The following is a 15,265-nucleotide window of genomic DNA, read 5'->3' as shown; positions in this document are numbered from 1 at the left end:
CTTGTAACCATTACGCAATCACTCCCTGTGTTCCCCTCCTGCCAGTATCTAGCAATTGTTAGTCTCCATTCTTTCTCTATAGATGTATGTATTCTGGGTATTTCATATAAGTGGAATTGTACAGTATAGGACAGTTGGCGTCTGGCTTCTTTCACTAGGCATCATGTTTTTGAGGTTCACCCATGTTGTAGCATGTATCAGTCCTTCGTGCCTTTTTATGGTTGAATAATATGGATAGATCACATTTTTATTCATCTGTTCATCAGTTGATGGACATCTGGGTTTTCTTCATACTTTGGCTATTGTGAATAGCGCTGCTAGCCAAGAAGAAGATGATGGGAGAGTAAGATTATTGGAACAGCAGCATGAACCCAGTCCTCAGGCAATGACACAAACAATATCTTCAGCCCAGAGCAGAGAAACTGAGTCTGGGAGCTTCCTAGTGGGGATGATCAAAGGACAAGGACAGATGCCAGGAGGGAGAAAAAGAGGTCTCTTGTGGTAGCTGAGGAGCACCTGTAAGTCTCTGGGAGCTCCGAAGGAGAAGTGGTAGGTCCGAAGGGGGAATTCCAGTCATTTGTGTCAGAGACGAGTATAGCATAGGAGTTAAAGTACAGCTTTGGAGGCAAACAGGTGGGGTCTTGAATCCTGACTCACTCACCAGCCATGGAACATTGGGGCAATCATTTCATCCTTCTGGGTCTCAGCCCCTCTTTTGTAAATGGGGCTCATAACCATCCCTAGTTCACAAGATTGTCAGCATTAAGTTAGGTAATATAAGTAAAGCACAACACCGGACACCCGATAATCTCTTACTATAAGGTAGTTATTACTCTTAGTATTAAGGTTGGTTAGTGTTATTGTGTCTCTATTTTTCTGTCCCACCCTGAAGCAGGTCCAGGATGTTAAAATGGTGTAATAGGTGTGGATCTGCTTAGCCCATACACTTGGGAGTGCAAAAATGTCTCTTTCTTCATTTTGCAATATCTGAGCTAGATTTCTTATCTCATTCAATTTGGGATTTTCCAGCTCTCCCCAGAATGACAGCTAGCCTGAAAATATTTTTAAAAAAAAAAGCTTTTAGATTGATTGACTCAGACCCACTCAGATTAAGATTATCTAGAATAATCTCCCTTACTTAAACTGATTATAGACTAATCACATCTACAAAATAGCTTCACAGCAACACCTAGTGTTTGATTAACTGCGGACCATAGCCTCCCCTAACTACACACAAATCTGACCAACAGCATCATCATTTCTAATCTTGCTGTCCTCCCCACCAGCCTCCTGGGGTGTCTCAGGCCAGTGGGCCTCCTCACAACCCAGTACAGTGTGGCCTACAGCCCCAGCTAGTCTGGATTTGAATCCACCTCCGCCATCAGTAGCTGTGGGACACTGGGCAAGCAACTTAACCCTCCCAAGCCTGACTGTGAAATGGGGATAGTAATAGTATCTGTCTCATATGGTTGTTGTGACCATCAAAGGGGTAAGTACATGTAAAAAGTGCTTAGAACAGTGGTGGCCACTGAAGGTTCAGTAAATATTCTCTCCTCCTGCCCCCTCCTGCTGGATGCAGGAACTCGGGTCTTTCGGCGTGATTGAGATGGCTGCTCTCAGATCTCCAACCTTAAGAGGGGGCTGTAGATTTCCCTGCCCTGAGCATACCTCAAGGTCAGCCCGGAGGCCTATAGAAGAGACAGTTAAGCATGTGAGCAGCTCACCCTCAATCAGGTCCTGGCAGCGCGCGCCCCCCAGAGGAAATAGGGGGAACTGATGGGAAAAAATCGTTTGGAACCCTGGCCGCTTTGCTGTGGGACAGAGGGTAACACAAAGGGAAGACGTTTTCTTCTCCCTCTCGCTTCAAAAGATACCTTTTGGAAGGTGCTTCCCGGGCCACCACGCGCTCTAAACAGAAGTGGAGCCCCAGCACATCTGTACACCGCGGGAGGGAGCTGGCAGCCGACTGCCTCTAGGGGACGCTCCGCTCGCAGGCAGCGCGCGGCGCCAGGACTCGGGCACGTATCCGTACCCCTAGAAAACCACGTTCTAGGAAAGCGCTGCATTTCCTGTAGTGAAATGAGTGGGGACGTCGAGAGCTTGTGATTCAGGGTATTACTGTGGCCGTGATTTCATTTGCACTGCCAGCCGGGGTGGGGGCGGCGGCGGCGGCGGCGGCGGCGGCGGCGGCGGCGGCGGCGGCGGCGGCGGCGGACACCAGTCACGTGACCCTGTCTCGTTTCCCAACCGGGCTGTAAGTTTCTTGGAGCCAGGCTTGTTGGACCTCGGCCTCCCCCTTTCCCCCCCCACCCCGCCCTCACTTTAGTCCCTCAATAACCACGTCTTCAGATTTGATTGTGCCTGTCTCCCTTTTCCCTGATGTAGGCGGGAGCTCCATTTAGCCTCTAGAGACCACTCTGATACACCTGATTGGAAAGCAACCCTTCTGAGGCCGCAGGGTCTGATGGTTTAAAGGACTCTGCTGTTAAATTACCTGGGGATCACCGAGCCTGGCCTCTCTGCCTCTCTTAATTTACGTGGCAGTGACTGACACTGGCCAGAGCAGGCTGGAGGGATAGGAAAGGATCAGGAGGAAAAGAGACACCTCTTGGGACTTTGCTAAAAATTCTTCCCCCTTTACCAACTCCCCAGCCAGGGTTTCCGGACAGAGCTGGCGTTCTCAGACTCCAGCCCTGCCAGAGAGGTCAACAGGCAGCCCCTGTCCCCTGACCCTACAGGTCTTTCAGTGAGTTCATGAGAATCTTGCATGCAAATCAGGCCCCAGAGCCCACCTCTATGCTTGAAGAGAGGCATGCCAGGGTCAGGGAAGGAGCCTGAGTTTTAGAAACAAGCCGACCTGAAACCAGGACTTCAATCTTGTTTCTGTTTATACCCATGACCCTGGTTAGTTTTTTGTTTGTTTGTGTTGGCCATGCCACACAGCACGTGGGATTTTATTTGCCGTGCAGCTTGCAGGATCTTTGTTCCCCAACCAGGGATTGAACCCGCGCCCTCTGCAGTGAGAGCGTGGAGTCCTAACCCCTGGACTGCCAGGGAATTCCCCCTAATAAGTTCTTAAGTTCTATGAGTCTCAGTTTCCTCATCTGTAAGATAAGCTGGTCTGGATTGGGGGAAATCAAGAGTCTATTTTGGAGCAAATTAAGCTCGATGCCGGTTAGACCGGTCAGCCAAGACTAAAAGGAATGTAGATGAAAGTGATGCTTGCTGAGATAGGAGCAATGGTGGGGCAAGAGTGGGCAGATAGTCAACACGTCCTGACATGTCTACTTCTGGAATGTTCCTTGCAAAAATCCTTTCCTCTCTTACCCCCATTGCCACACTGATTCTCTCCTCATCACTTCTCACTCCCTGACTGGAGCACCTGCCTGCAACCTGGTTCCACTCTAACCTGGCTTCCACACTGCTTTTAGAAGGATCTTTCTAGAACAAAATCTCTCCTCTTGTTCCAATCTGCCAGTGACTTATCTTGGCGTGCAGCAATGTCCTCAGACTTCTTGGTCTCAGGCTCTCTTTGCAGTCTTAAAAGTTGAGACCTCCAAAAAGCTTTCGTTTATGTGGGTTATATGGTTCAACAGTTACATACTAGAAATTAAAAGTGAGAATTTTTTTATTTAATTAAATTAATTAATTGATTGATTTTCTGGCTGCATTGGCTCTTCAGTGCTGCACGCAGGCTTTCTCTAGTTGCAGTGAGCAGGGTCTACTCTTCATTGTGGTGCATGGGCTTCTCATTGTGGTGGCTTCTCTTGTTGCAGAGCACAGGCTCTAGGCACACAGGCTTCCGTTGTTGTGGCTCACGGGCTCTAGAGCACGGGCTCTATAGCGCAGGCTCAGTAGTTGTGGCACACAGGCTTAGTTGCTCCGCGGCATGTGGGATCTTCCCGGACCAGGGCTCGAACCCGTGTCCCCTGCATTGGCAGGCAGATTCTTAACCACTGCACCACCAGGGAAGCCCTTGTGTCATATTTTAGATTCCACGTAATAGTGATGTCATATGGTAGTTGTCTTTCTCTTTCTGACTTACTTCGCTTATTATGATAATCTCTAGGTCCATACATGTTGCTGCAAATGGCATTATTTCATTCTTTTTTATGGTTGAGTAATATTCCATTGCATATATGTACCACATCTTCTTTATCCATTCATCTGTCTATGGGCATTTAGGTTGTTTCCATGTCTTGGCTATTGTAAATAGTGTTGCTATGAATATAGGGGTGCATGTATCTTTTCAAATTATAGTTTTGTCTGGGTATATGCCCAGGAGTGGGTTTGCTGGATCATATGGTAACTCTATTTTTAGTTTTTTGAGGAACTTCCATACTGTTTTCCATAATGGCTGCACCAATTTACATTCCCACCAACAGTGTAAGAGTCCCTTTCCTTTCTGGGGAGCTCCTATTCATTCTTCAAGGTCCAGCTCAAATATCACCTCCTCTGTGAAGCCTTCCCCGCTCCCTGCAGCCTGTATCCACAGTACTTTGTACACACTTCCTTTATAGAACTTTATACATTGTGGAGGGTCACAGGGCCATACCAACAACACAGAAATCCCCAAACTGAAAACTGGACTTGGTTTGTTAAATCATTTGCTTTTAAAACCTGTCCTGGATGGAAGTGAGACTATTTATAGTCCTTCTCCCCGCCTATTTAATGTGAATATCAGCACGTTTCACTGCAGCAATACACAGCAATACAAAGCAACACCTTTGATTCCCAGGTGTTGCTGCAGGCCCCACTGGGGTGCTAGGAGAATAATGAAATATGCCCCATATCATCTTTCTAAACTCTGATAAATTCTGAAATCCAAGATCCATTGGACCCCTAAGGGTTTGGGGTGAGGGATTGTGGACCAGTACTGCATTCCTGTGAGTATGTCTCTTCTGCGTAACGGATATCCATGAGGATGGTACCATGTCTTAAATACATCTGTATTCCCAGATTCCAGCAGAGTGTCTGGTGTGTGGCCACACATGGCAAAGTCTGCAGAATAAGTTGAATTTATGAATTTTCCATAACTATGAGGAACTCCCACACTGAATTTTAAGGGGCAGATTGGAGCTCAGATTTCTAGGGTAGTGTTCAGGTTACAATGACAAATTGAATACGTGCCTCAAATTTTGCTCCTTCCTGAAACCCCGCTAGAATTTCCAGAAGAGGGATTTTTGAAAAAAATAAAAAAGAAGCCCACAATGTTGAGAAAACAGAAACTACAGCCACAAGAAGAGAAGGACAGTGGTAACTCATTGGGCAGGCCTGGGAGAGCCGAATTCAAAGCAGCCAAGGGGAGGGTGGAGCACAAAACTCATTGACACAGCAGAGTCAGCCCAAGACAAAGAAACTGGCTGTACCAGGTTTCTCTGTGAGTGAAGGGGCGGGGGAAGGGGGTGGGGCTAAAAATAGGAAGGACTCGGGGGGTGGTATCTGGGGGGGTATCTGGGAAGCTATTAGATCCCAGGTACACCCCCCCCCCAATTCCTGGCAACTGATTTCCCCCCACTCTGGAAGAAGCCTGTAAGATTATCCTCAGGAGAGGGTGAAGCACAGCTTTTCTGGATTGGGGGATGCCAGTCTCAGCTGACGATATGGGCCCTTTACAGAAAACAGGGATAAAGGAACCATATGCATTTTAATGCTGAATGTGGAAACAGCACACCCCCATGGCTCCAACCTTCACCCCTAGCTTGGTTTCTAGAATTCTGAAACCAAACCCTTCCCTTCCGGGGAGGAGGTTGGAAAGTGTCTAGCGTAAAGGAAAGACTTAAAAAAACACGGACACACTGGATTTCCCAACACCTAGGCCCCCAGATCAGCCTGCTGTGAAGGTCCAAGTGGACAGTCCCTCATGCACTCAAAGCTTAAAATTTTTTTTTTTTTTTAGTATTTCATTGTCAACAGACCCAAGAAATACCTCAAATCTGAGGAAATCCTTTAATGTGGAAGAAAGAGACCAAAACAAACAGGACAAAAGCAACCTGGAAGAAACAGACACTGTGCAGGGAGTTTTTAAAAACATATTTTGTTTTCAGAGAGATAAGAAAACATTTGTGTATCCCTGAACTGAAACAAAAACAGGATACCATCAGAAAACATTCCAAGATTTAGAAAGAGCTTCAGATATTAAAGATATGATCGTTGAAATTTTTTTTTAAAAATCAATAAAAGCATTGGAAAATCAAGTTAAGGAAACAACTTAGAAATTAGAGCAAAAAGACAGATTGAAAACAAGAAAGAAACAAAAATGGAAGTTGAGACGAAGAGACCCAACATCAGAATAATAGGGGTTCCACGGGTTGCAAGGCAGAAATAGAGACACAGATGTAGAGAACAATATATGGACACCACGTGGGGTTAGAGGTGGGGAAGGTGAGATGAATTGGGAGATTGGAATTGACATCTATACACTAATATGTGTAAAATAGATAACTAATAAGAGCCTGCCGTATAAAAAATAAATTTAAAAAGAGTTTTTAAAAGAATAATAGGGGTTCCAGAAGAAAGAGAACAGAGAAAATGGAAGGGATGAAACCATTCATGAAATACTCAAGAAATTCTGCAGAAAGCAAATTTCCAAACTGAAAGGGACAAGTGTTCATTATCATGGATGAAAAGACACTCAACTCAAGGCACGGTGCTGGAATTTCAGATCACCGGTATTTAAAAAAAAAGAAGATTCTATGATCTTCCAGAGAGAAAAAGAAAACAGAATTACAGCAGATTCAGACTGCTCATAGCAACCCTGAGGGCTAGAAGGTGACCCAATACCTTCAGCAGTCTGCAGGAAAGTAATCTTCAATCTAGAATTCTATTCTCAGTGAGGGTATCAGCCACATATGACGGTTTGACAAAAACATTTTCAAATAGCCATGATCCCCAAATACTTTCCCATGCAGCCTTTCTGCAAGCTACTGGAGGCTAAGTTCCACCAAAAGAGTGTAAATCACTAAACAAAAAGATGTGGGTTCAGTAAACCAGAGATCTACTGAGTGACGGTCATGCCCCAGGCTCAGAAGGCAATCTGTTCAACCAGTCCAGAGGGAGTCCTGGGACTTAGCATATAGACAGATAGAGTTGGGGCATTATCCCCAAGATCCTAGCTGGAGGAAGAGAATGCCCAGATCAGCGGAGCTCTGATTCTTTTCTAGATCTTGCCTTGATTGGGTGTGGGTGGAGTCCCTGCCCTCCCAATGGTGCCTGCAGTTGTTTCAACTCCACATGTGTTCAGGTTTGACCCACTCCCGAGACCTAGAGTTAGGTCATGGAGCTGAAAAGCAAAAACAAAACAAAACAAAAAACCGAATAGCCCTCTCCCTGGGAATGTATTTCTGCCAGACTGCAGTGCATGGCTCACCCTACAGGTGCTTGCAGATGCCCTGACGTTACCCACTGACTTCCCTGGGAGCAGCTCTTGTACACAACAAGAGCCACACTGTGATGCCTCGCTTGGTCCAGTTCATTTTCTCCGGGAAGACTTCATCTGTTAGCAGCAATATTGTTCTTTCCTTACAGTGGTTTGGGCTTGCTTCTCGGTTTTCCAAAATTAAACAATATATCATTTATTGTATATATCCTATATCCTTATGCAGATGGTAACACTGGCAAAAAGTATGAAAGAATACTTAACTCAAAAATCAGAAGAATATATATATGTATAACTGAATCACTTTGCTGTACACCAGAAACGAACACAACCTTGTAAATCAACTATACTTCAATTTAAAAAAAAAAACAGGATAGGGCTTATCTTGGTGAGGAGAGTGTTACTATTTTTGAGGGGCTCACAGTGGAATTTTAAAGGTACCCGAAGTACGCATTTCTTAAACAATTTCTTTAAATGATATGCACATAATTATAATCTTATATATTTATGATTCAATCCTCATTAAAATTTCTAAATTTAGGAGAAGTGAAGGGATTTTAAATGGCAACTCAGAGATATCAAATGTTTGATTTGTTGATTTGTTTCTCAGGCCAGTTTGTGTCACCCTATTTAACACCAGAAGCTGCCCCTTCCCACCCATCATCCCTTCCCTGCTTCCATCGCCTGCCCCTTCCTCCCATCCTCAGGCTCTTCCAGTTCCCCTTACCCTGCTCTGCTTTTTCTTTCTTCCTTTTTTTTTTTTCTGGGTACATATTAGCTTCTTACATCCTCTAGAATAGTGGATCTCAAAATTTGGGGTTCCGAGATCCATTTTATGCTCTTAAGTATTATTGAAAACTTCAAAAAACTCTTATGTGGGTTGTATCTGTTGATATTTACCATGTTTGAAATTAAAACTGAGAAATTTTCAAAACCCAAGAATCACAAGCACACATTCTATAAGCTGTCAGACATCAGGTAGCCTCTGGAAGACTCCACTGTACAGTCATGAGAAAATGAGCATGCAGAGGTAAATCACATTTGGTATTGTTATGAAAATATTTTTGACCTTGAGGACCCCCCTGAAAGGGCCTCAGGGGCCCCCAGGAGTGCCAGGGACTCTACTTTGAGAACCACTGTTTAGCACAAAGCCCAGCACAGAGTAGGACTACTCAAATGTATACTTAGTGTCTGTTACACAGAACACCCTCTGTTAAGTGCTACTGGGGATACAAAGCTAGGAAGGACCCAGTCCCTCTCCTTGAATCACATCTGCCAGATGCCTTCTGGGCTTCTGATCGTAGAATATTTGCATTCAACCTAATTCTGTTTCTTGAGAAACCCTTTCAGGGCAGCAGTCCTGGGGTTAGTCCAAGAAGAGTCTACAGCCAGCGCACACGGTTAACCAGTCCGGAGGGCTTTATGACACGTGTGTATTTCTCACAGAGACTGGTCACTGCGTTAGAAATGGGGAGAGGTGAATACATGTGGCTTCTTCTGAGCCAAGTCAAAGGAAGCAGGGAGAAGAGGGATGACTCAAGCCTAAGGAGCACATGACCTTGGGTGGGTAACTTTCCAAATCAGTTTCTTCCTCTGCTCATTGGAGCTCTGTGACTAGAGGCTAGTCCCTAGGCGATGCTTCCAGTGTTAACATTTTACGGTCATACTAATGTCAAAGTAACATTTCTGGATCCTGAGCACTTAGTTATCAGTTGTCTCTCTGATTAGTGTGTGAACCCAGCTGAGCCACACGTGGAAATTAGCTTGCTTTGGAGATATTTGATCTCCTGCCTAGAAAACCCCAGGGCCACTGGAGTCATTTGGGATAGTGGAGCAATAAAGTAAACAAACTCCATCCCATCACATGAGGTAACAAAGAAAACTAAGCCCACCCTACATTTCATCTGGAATCCAGTTTTGGCTAAGCCAGGTAATGACAATTTAAGTCTCAGATGGGCTCCAATGAGAAGAGCTGATCTGATTAATTCCCATAAAGTTTATTTTTTTTCATTTATTCATTCATTCAACACATATTATTAAGCAGATATTATTTGTCATCTGTGAGATACTGAGAATACCCTATGAATAAAATGCATCTATAATGCACTTAAAATGCACTCAAGAGCTCATCTGACTTTTCCAAATAATTAATTGCCAACATGTAAGTATCCGGAGATTTTACAGAAAGAATCTAAACTTCCAGAATTCCATGAAAGTGAGTTTGCTGTTGCCTTCTCTGCCAGGTCCCTGTGGACATTTGGGTCTGCTGCCCTTGATGTACAGCTAGAGGAGAAGTGAGACGGGTTAATAAGTAACCATGTGTTAGACTCACTGCAACCGTTGCCGAGTGCTAAGGGGAGCCGCTTAGCGCATTTTCTGTGTGTACTGCACATCCCAAAAGGCTAGAAAGGGGGAGAGAGGGAGGGAGGGATTCCAGTTCCCTCAGTGCCCCTCGTCTAGGAAGGCGGCAAAGAGCTAGAGTAGAAGTCCAGTGCCCTGCCTGTGCCATGTGCTCCAGTGCCCTGGTGGAGTCTTTCTCTTTGTTTTGACGTGGACCTTTTTTTTTTTTTTTTTTTTTGCGGTACGCAGGCCTCTCACTGTTGTGGCCTCTCCGGTCGCGGAGCACAGGCTCCGAATGCGCAGGCTCAGCAGCCATGGCTCACGGGCCCAGCCGCTCCGCGGCATGTGGGATCTTCCCGGACCGGGGCCCGAACCCGTGTCCCCTGCATCGGCAGGCGGACTCTCAACCACTGCGCCACCAGGGAAGCCCTGACGTGGACCATTTTTAAAGTCCTTATTGAAGGAGCAATTCATTTCACCTAAGTTGGGAGTGGGACAAGATTCCAGATTCCAAGCAGTGTTGAGAGAGGATAAACTGAAACAGGTGGGGAAACGAGGAGGGGTTGGGAGGGAGATTAAGCTGGGAGTCCACCCTCTCTGTGTTGATTCTTCAAAGCACAGGACTCCAGTGTGGCTTGCCTCTGATAATCATATACCCGCTGAAGGCGAGTGTTATTATTTATTAACCCCCTCCTAGTTACGTCTCCTCAAGTCAGTACTCCCTTTAGGGCCTTCTCTTACGCTGCTCTCTCTGCGTGGGATGCTCTTCCCCATATCTTTCCATGGCTGGCACCTTCTCGTGATTCAGCTCTTGGCTTAAAAGTGACCCTCTTGGAAAAGCAGCCTTCTCTGGTCTCCCAGCAAAAACTAGCCACCCACTCTCCCTCAATCCCATCAGTCTGGTCTGATTCTCTGAGTAGCATTTACCACTATCTACCATTTCTATTGCTTATTTTCCCTCTCTCCTCACCAGAAAATAAGCCCTATGAGAGCAGAGACCTGGTCTGTCACCTTCACTGTCATGTTCCCCGCGCCTGTAACACAACAATCCCGCCACTGACCTGTGTCTAAGGCATGATGACAGCTGCATAGGGACAGTTGAGAAATCCTAAATTACAGGCTGGAAAGAAAGAGAGGCACCAAGATGTCTAAGGCAGAGACCAGCTGACACCAGCCGAGATAGCTACAAAGTCAAAGTGGTTTGACGAGAAGCCAGAAGCCTCCCCACGAGTGCTGGGGGAGCTGGCCCTCCTCCCTGAGCCTCGGTTTCCTCATCCACAAAGTGGGGATGATCATGATACCAACCTCACATGGTTATTTTGAGACTTATATAGTGAGGCTCAATATGGAAAGTGCTTAGTATATAAAAGTTGTTTTTATTTTTTAATAAATAAATTTTCTCTTTGACGTCCTTGTATTTGGGATCATTTTTCTCCACACGTTTCAGGGAGCTATCTTGGCTTTTAGAGTGCTTAATATGCTCAATACACACACTAAGTCTCTTGGCAAGAATCTTGCCCTTAATTTGTTTGTTGACTATGGTGCCAACAGCGTGCTGGGGAACATGGTGGACCCTTCCCGTTTTGCCATGGGAACATTTGGGGGAATTTTTGAACAGTGCCCATCCCTTGATCATCACCTTTCTTGTGGATTGACATGTACGTGACCAAGGAACAGCTCCATACTTCCTAAAAGGCCTAGAGGACACAGAGGTGCTCCGTCTCTTTCTCTTTGTGTTGGTCATTTTGGTGAATTATTAGAAGATGGCAGTTCCAGCCGACAGGAAGGTGTTAGTTACTGTGTAAGATTCGTTTTGCCCTCACACTCTTGTGCTGTGAATCTGAGTAGGCAGAAGAATAGCTGGGGAATGATGAGAGATTAGGACACAGGTCTTGACAGGAGAAACTTCCATCCCTGTTGTAGTTGGGTTTCTTCAAAACAGACCCCAACCCAGGGATCTGGGTGCAGTGGTTAACTGGGGTTGTGATCCCAGGAAGCACAGTGGGGGAGGAAGAAAGGGAAGGAAGAAAAGAGAGGAAAAGCTCTATTTATGACCCAGTTGCCACTGTGGGCAACTGGAGCTCACGCCCATTATGGATCCTCTGAGGATTGTGTAGAAATACCTTCCAACTGTACTACCAAGAGGTGAGGAAGATGGAGAATTTATACACCAACTTCTGTCCCTCCTTGGTTAATTGGTGCTTCTGGGAATTCTCCTGGGGCTCCTTCTGGAACACTTGGTTCCCTGGACCACATGGCTCCTGCAGCCAGAGAGAGCCCTTCTGGCAGGTGTCTGAGTTAGGAAGCAGGTGACATGCATGGCATGTGTGGGGACTGTCTGCAGAACCCAAGGTGACCTCCACGGGAGGCCAAGGGGATATGCGTGTGGCGACAACAGCATCTACTACTTTCTCCTCTGGCCTTGGGTGCAGATTGGGAAAAGTGAATCCCCTGGGGGAAAGAGGGTAGTAGATTGGTATTATTTAAACGTATTCATTGCCTCTCCCTTCAGGAGGATTAGACATCCCCTCCCCACTCCATTGAGGGCAGACGTGGCCATGTAACTTGCTTTGGCCAATGGAATAAGAGGAGAACATAGGTGGGTCCCTTCCATCATGTGATCCACCACTGTCCCCCTTTTTCCTTCTGCCACAGACCAGTAATGACCAAGATATGGACCAGTCCATCAGCCTGGGTCCCAGAGTAAAGATGATATACGTATAGCCAACCCATAATGGATATACGAACAAGAGATCCTGGTAATTCTAAGCCACTTGGAATTTGGAGGAGTTTGTTTCTGCCACGTGTCTTAGCTAAAGCCAGCTGGACAGAGGGAGTGATTTATCCGATTAGTGATTTGGGAAGAAGAACTGGACACAGCTTGGCTCAGCAACTTCCTTACTCTTCAAATTTGCTTGAGTCTGAGAGGGTCAAGCCATGCAGTAAGGAGCCTGTCCCTGTTGGGGGCAGCTGGTGGCTTTCCAGCGATGCCAGTGGCTTGCTGGTTGAGTCTGTCTAATTCAAGGGTGGAGGTTCACAGCACATCCTAGGTTTGGCTGCACACTCAAACCTAGTGTTTATCAGTAATAAAGGTGTTGATTTCTTCTCTATGTTTCTCTGAATCAGTTCCTGACTTGATAGGGAAGAGGTGCTATTTATTGAGCCCTTTCAAAGCTCAAAAGCCTTTCTGCATGATTCCAAGTCTCAGGGATAGAATGTTTTTTTTTCCCAATGTGTTGGCTTCTGCCTGCCTCTCACTGTGGTACTTGCCATTTTGTATGTTAACATCAATAATAAACAGGAATTGCAACCTTACTTTTGTGTGTTTGTGAGCATGAAGAGTGCAAACTTACAGGGAGTAAGCACTGTTTTAAGTCACAGAAGTGAGGATGAGGAAGGATGCTTGCCTTGTGGAAAATTATTTCCACCTCACCTTCTCACTATTCCCAACTTTTTTTTCCCTCTTCATCTGTTTTTTTTATCTCTACCTCCTTTGCTCTTCCCTATAAAACTTAAAATAGTAAATGTCCCACATTTAAAGAGAGTTGACAGGTTAATGGGTTTTTCATTCACTCAATCATTACTTATTAAGCATCTCAGTATGCCAGGTTTTATGCCTGGGTGGTTGAAAGAAGGGATTTGAGATATCATTCTTTTACTGTGGTATTAAAAAAAAATTTTTTTAATTGAAGTATAGTTGATTTACAATGTTTCATGTGTACAGCATAGTGGTTCAGTTATATATATATTATACATATATAATATATACACTATATATAATATAGTGTATATAAAATATACACTATGTAATATAATATATCGTATATAACATTCAGTATAGAATATAATTATATTATATATTATATATACTATATATACCATATATGCTATATACTATATATGCAACATATATAACATACAATTTATATATTATATATATACAATATGTATATAATATATATTATGTCGTGTATTATATATAATATATGATAATATACTATATATAATATATATATTCTTTTTCAGATTCTTTTCCATTATAAGTTATTACAAATATTGAACATAGTTCCCTGTGCTATACAGTAGGTCCTTGTTATTAATCTATTTTATCAAGATATCATTCTTGTTTTCTTTCCCATCACTTCTCCTTCAATGTCTAGCTTTGTATATTGTCCAAAGATAATACTTAATATTTTATTAGAATTGGTGTCATTTTAAGTACCTTCGATATCATAGATTTTTTTTTTTTTTTTTTTTTTTTGCAGTTCGCGGGCCTCTCACTGTTGTGGCCTCTCCCGTTGTGGAGCGCAGGCTCCGGACGCGCAGGCTTAGCGGCCATGGCTCACGGGCGCAGCCGCTCCGCGGCATGTGGGATCTTCCCGGACCGGGGCACAAACCCGCGTCCCCTGCATCCGCAGGCAGACTCTCAACCACTGCGCCACCAGGGAAGCCCCGATATCATAGATTTTAATCAAAATGGTCAGGATTCTGCTTCTCCACCACTGGCCTTTTTACACATTGATTATGAAGTAGAAAAATATTTAGTTATTTTGTTAGGGTAAGTAATGAAAGCTGCTGTAAAACACACACATACACAGACACACACACGTAACCGAAAGTGGGGTCTGGCTGCTCGCTGCTCAAAAGCCAATAAAGAGGCCAGGTTGGTGGAAAAGAAAGTTTGCTTTATTGTGGATGCCGGCAACTGGGGATGGGTGGGGTGGGTGGGTGTGGATGTCTGTCCCAAGGCCGACCCCCCGCCCCACCCCCCACACCCACCCCTGTCCTCTGCCCCTGACAATCAGGGGCAAGAGCTTTTATACACAGAGGGAGGGGCGTACATGCAGAAACAATACAGTCAGCTCTGACAGTCATCTTGAAATTGGTCATTGGTGGTCTGATCAGCGTCATCTTGATTGTTTTAGGTACAGTTAATCTTCAGTTCCAGGTCCGGTTTGTTTCCATTTCTTTGAGGCCAATTCTCAGAATTGTGGCAGCTTGTGTCATGGCTACAGCCTGGTCATCATGTAGTTAACCTCTTCTACCACCTGGCGGGGGTTTCAGTATCCACAAGACAGCTCACAGGACATGGCTCAGAATATTGTCTACAGCCCTTAAGGAGGAACTAAAAGTCCTTGACTTTGCTTAGTGACTAAACTATTATTATTTGGTTTCCTTTGACGGTTTTCCTTTGTTTCTGCATTTTCCCACTTCTCTGATTAAACTTATTCTTTGGCTAAAGTTTTTCCACAGACGAAAGGCAGGCTGAGGACCAGTGTGGGGGGTGGAGCAAGGACCATAGGGTCCTGCTCCGTTTCACACACACACAGACACACACACACACAGAGACACACACACACACACACACAAACCTAAATAAACCTCAGTGTCTTAATATAATTAAGTTTCATTTCTGCTCACATCACAGTCTTCTGCAGCTCTCCTCCAATTGATGACTCAGGCATCCAGGCTCCTTTTCCTCTTATGATGTTATCTCTTTAGCTCATGGCCTCCACCGCTGCTGTGGAGGGGAAAGAGGACTACAGG

This window comes from Delphinus delphis, chromosome 11 (assembly GCF_949987515.2).
Source record: "Delphinus delphis chromosome 11, mDelDel1.2, whole genome shotgun sequence".
NCBI classification, from domain to species: domain Eukaryota; kingdom Metazoa; phylum Chordata; class Mammalia; order Artiodactyla; family Delphinidae; genus Delphinus; species Delphinus delphis.
Note: the sequence above shows the minus strand (reverse complement) of the source record.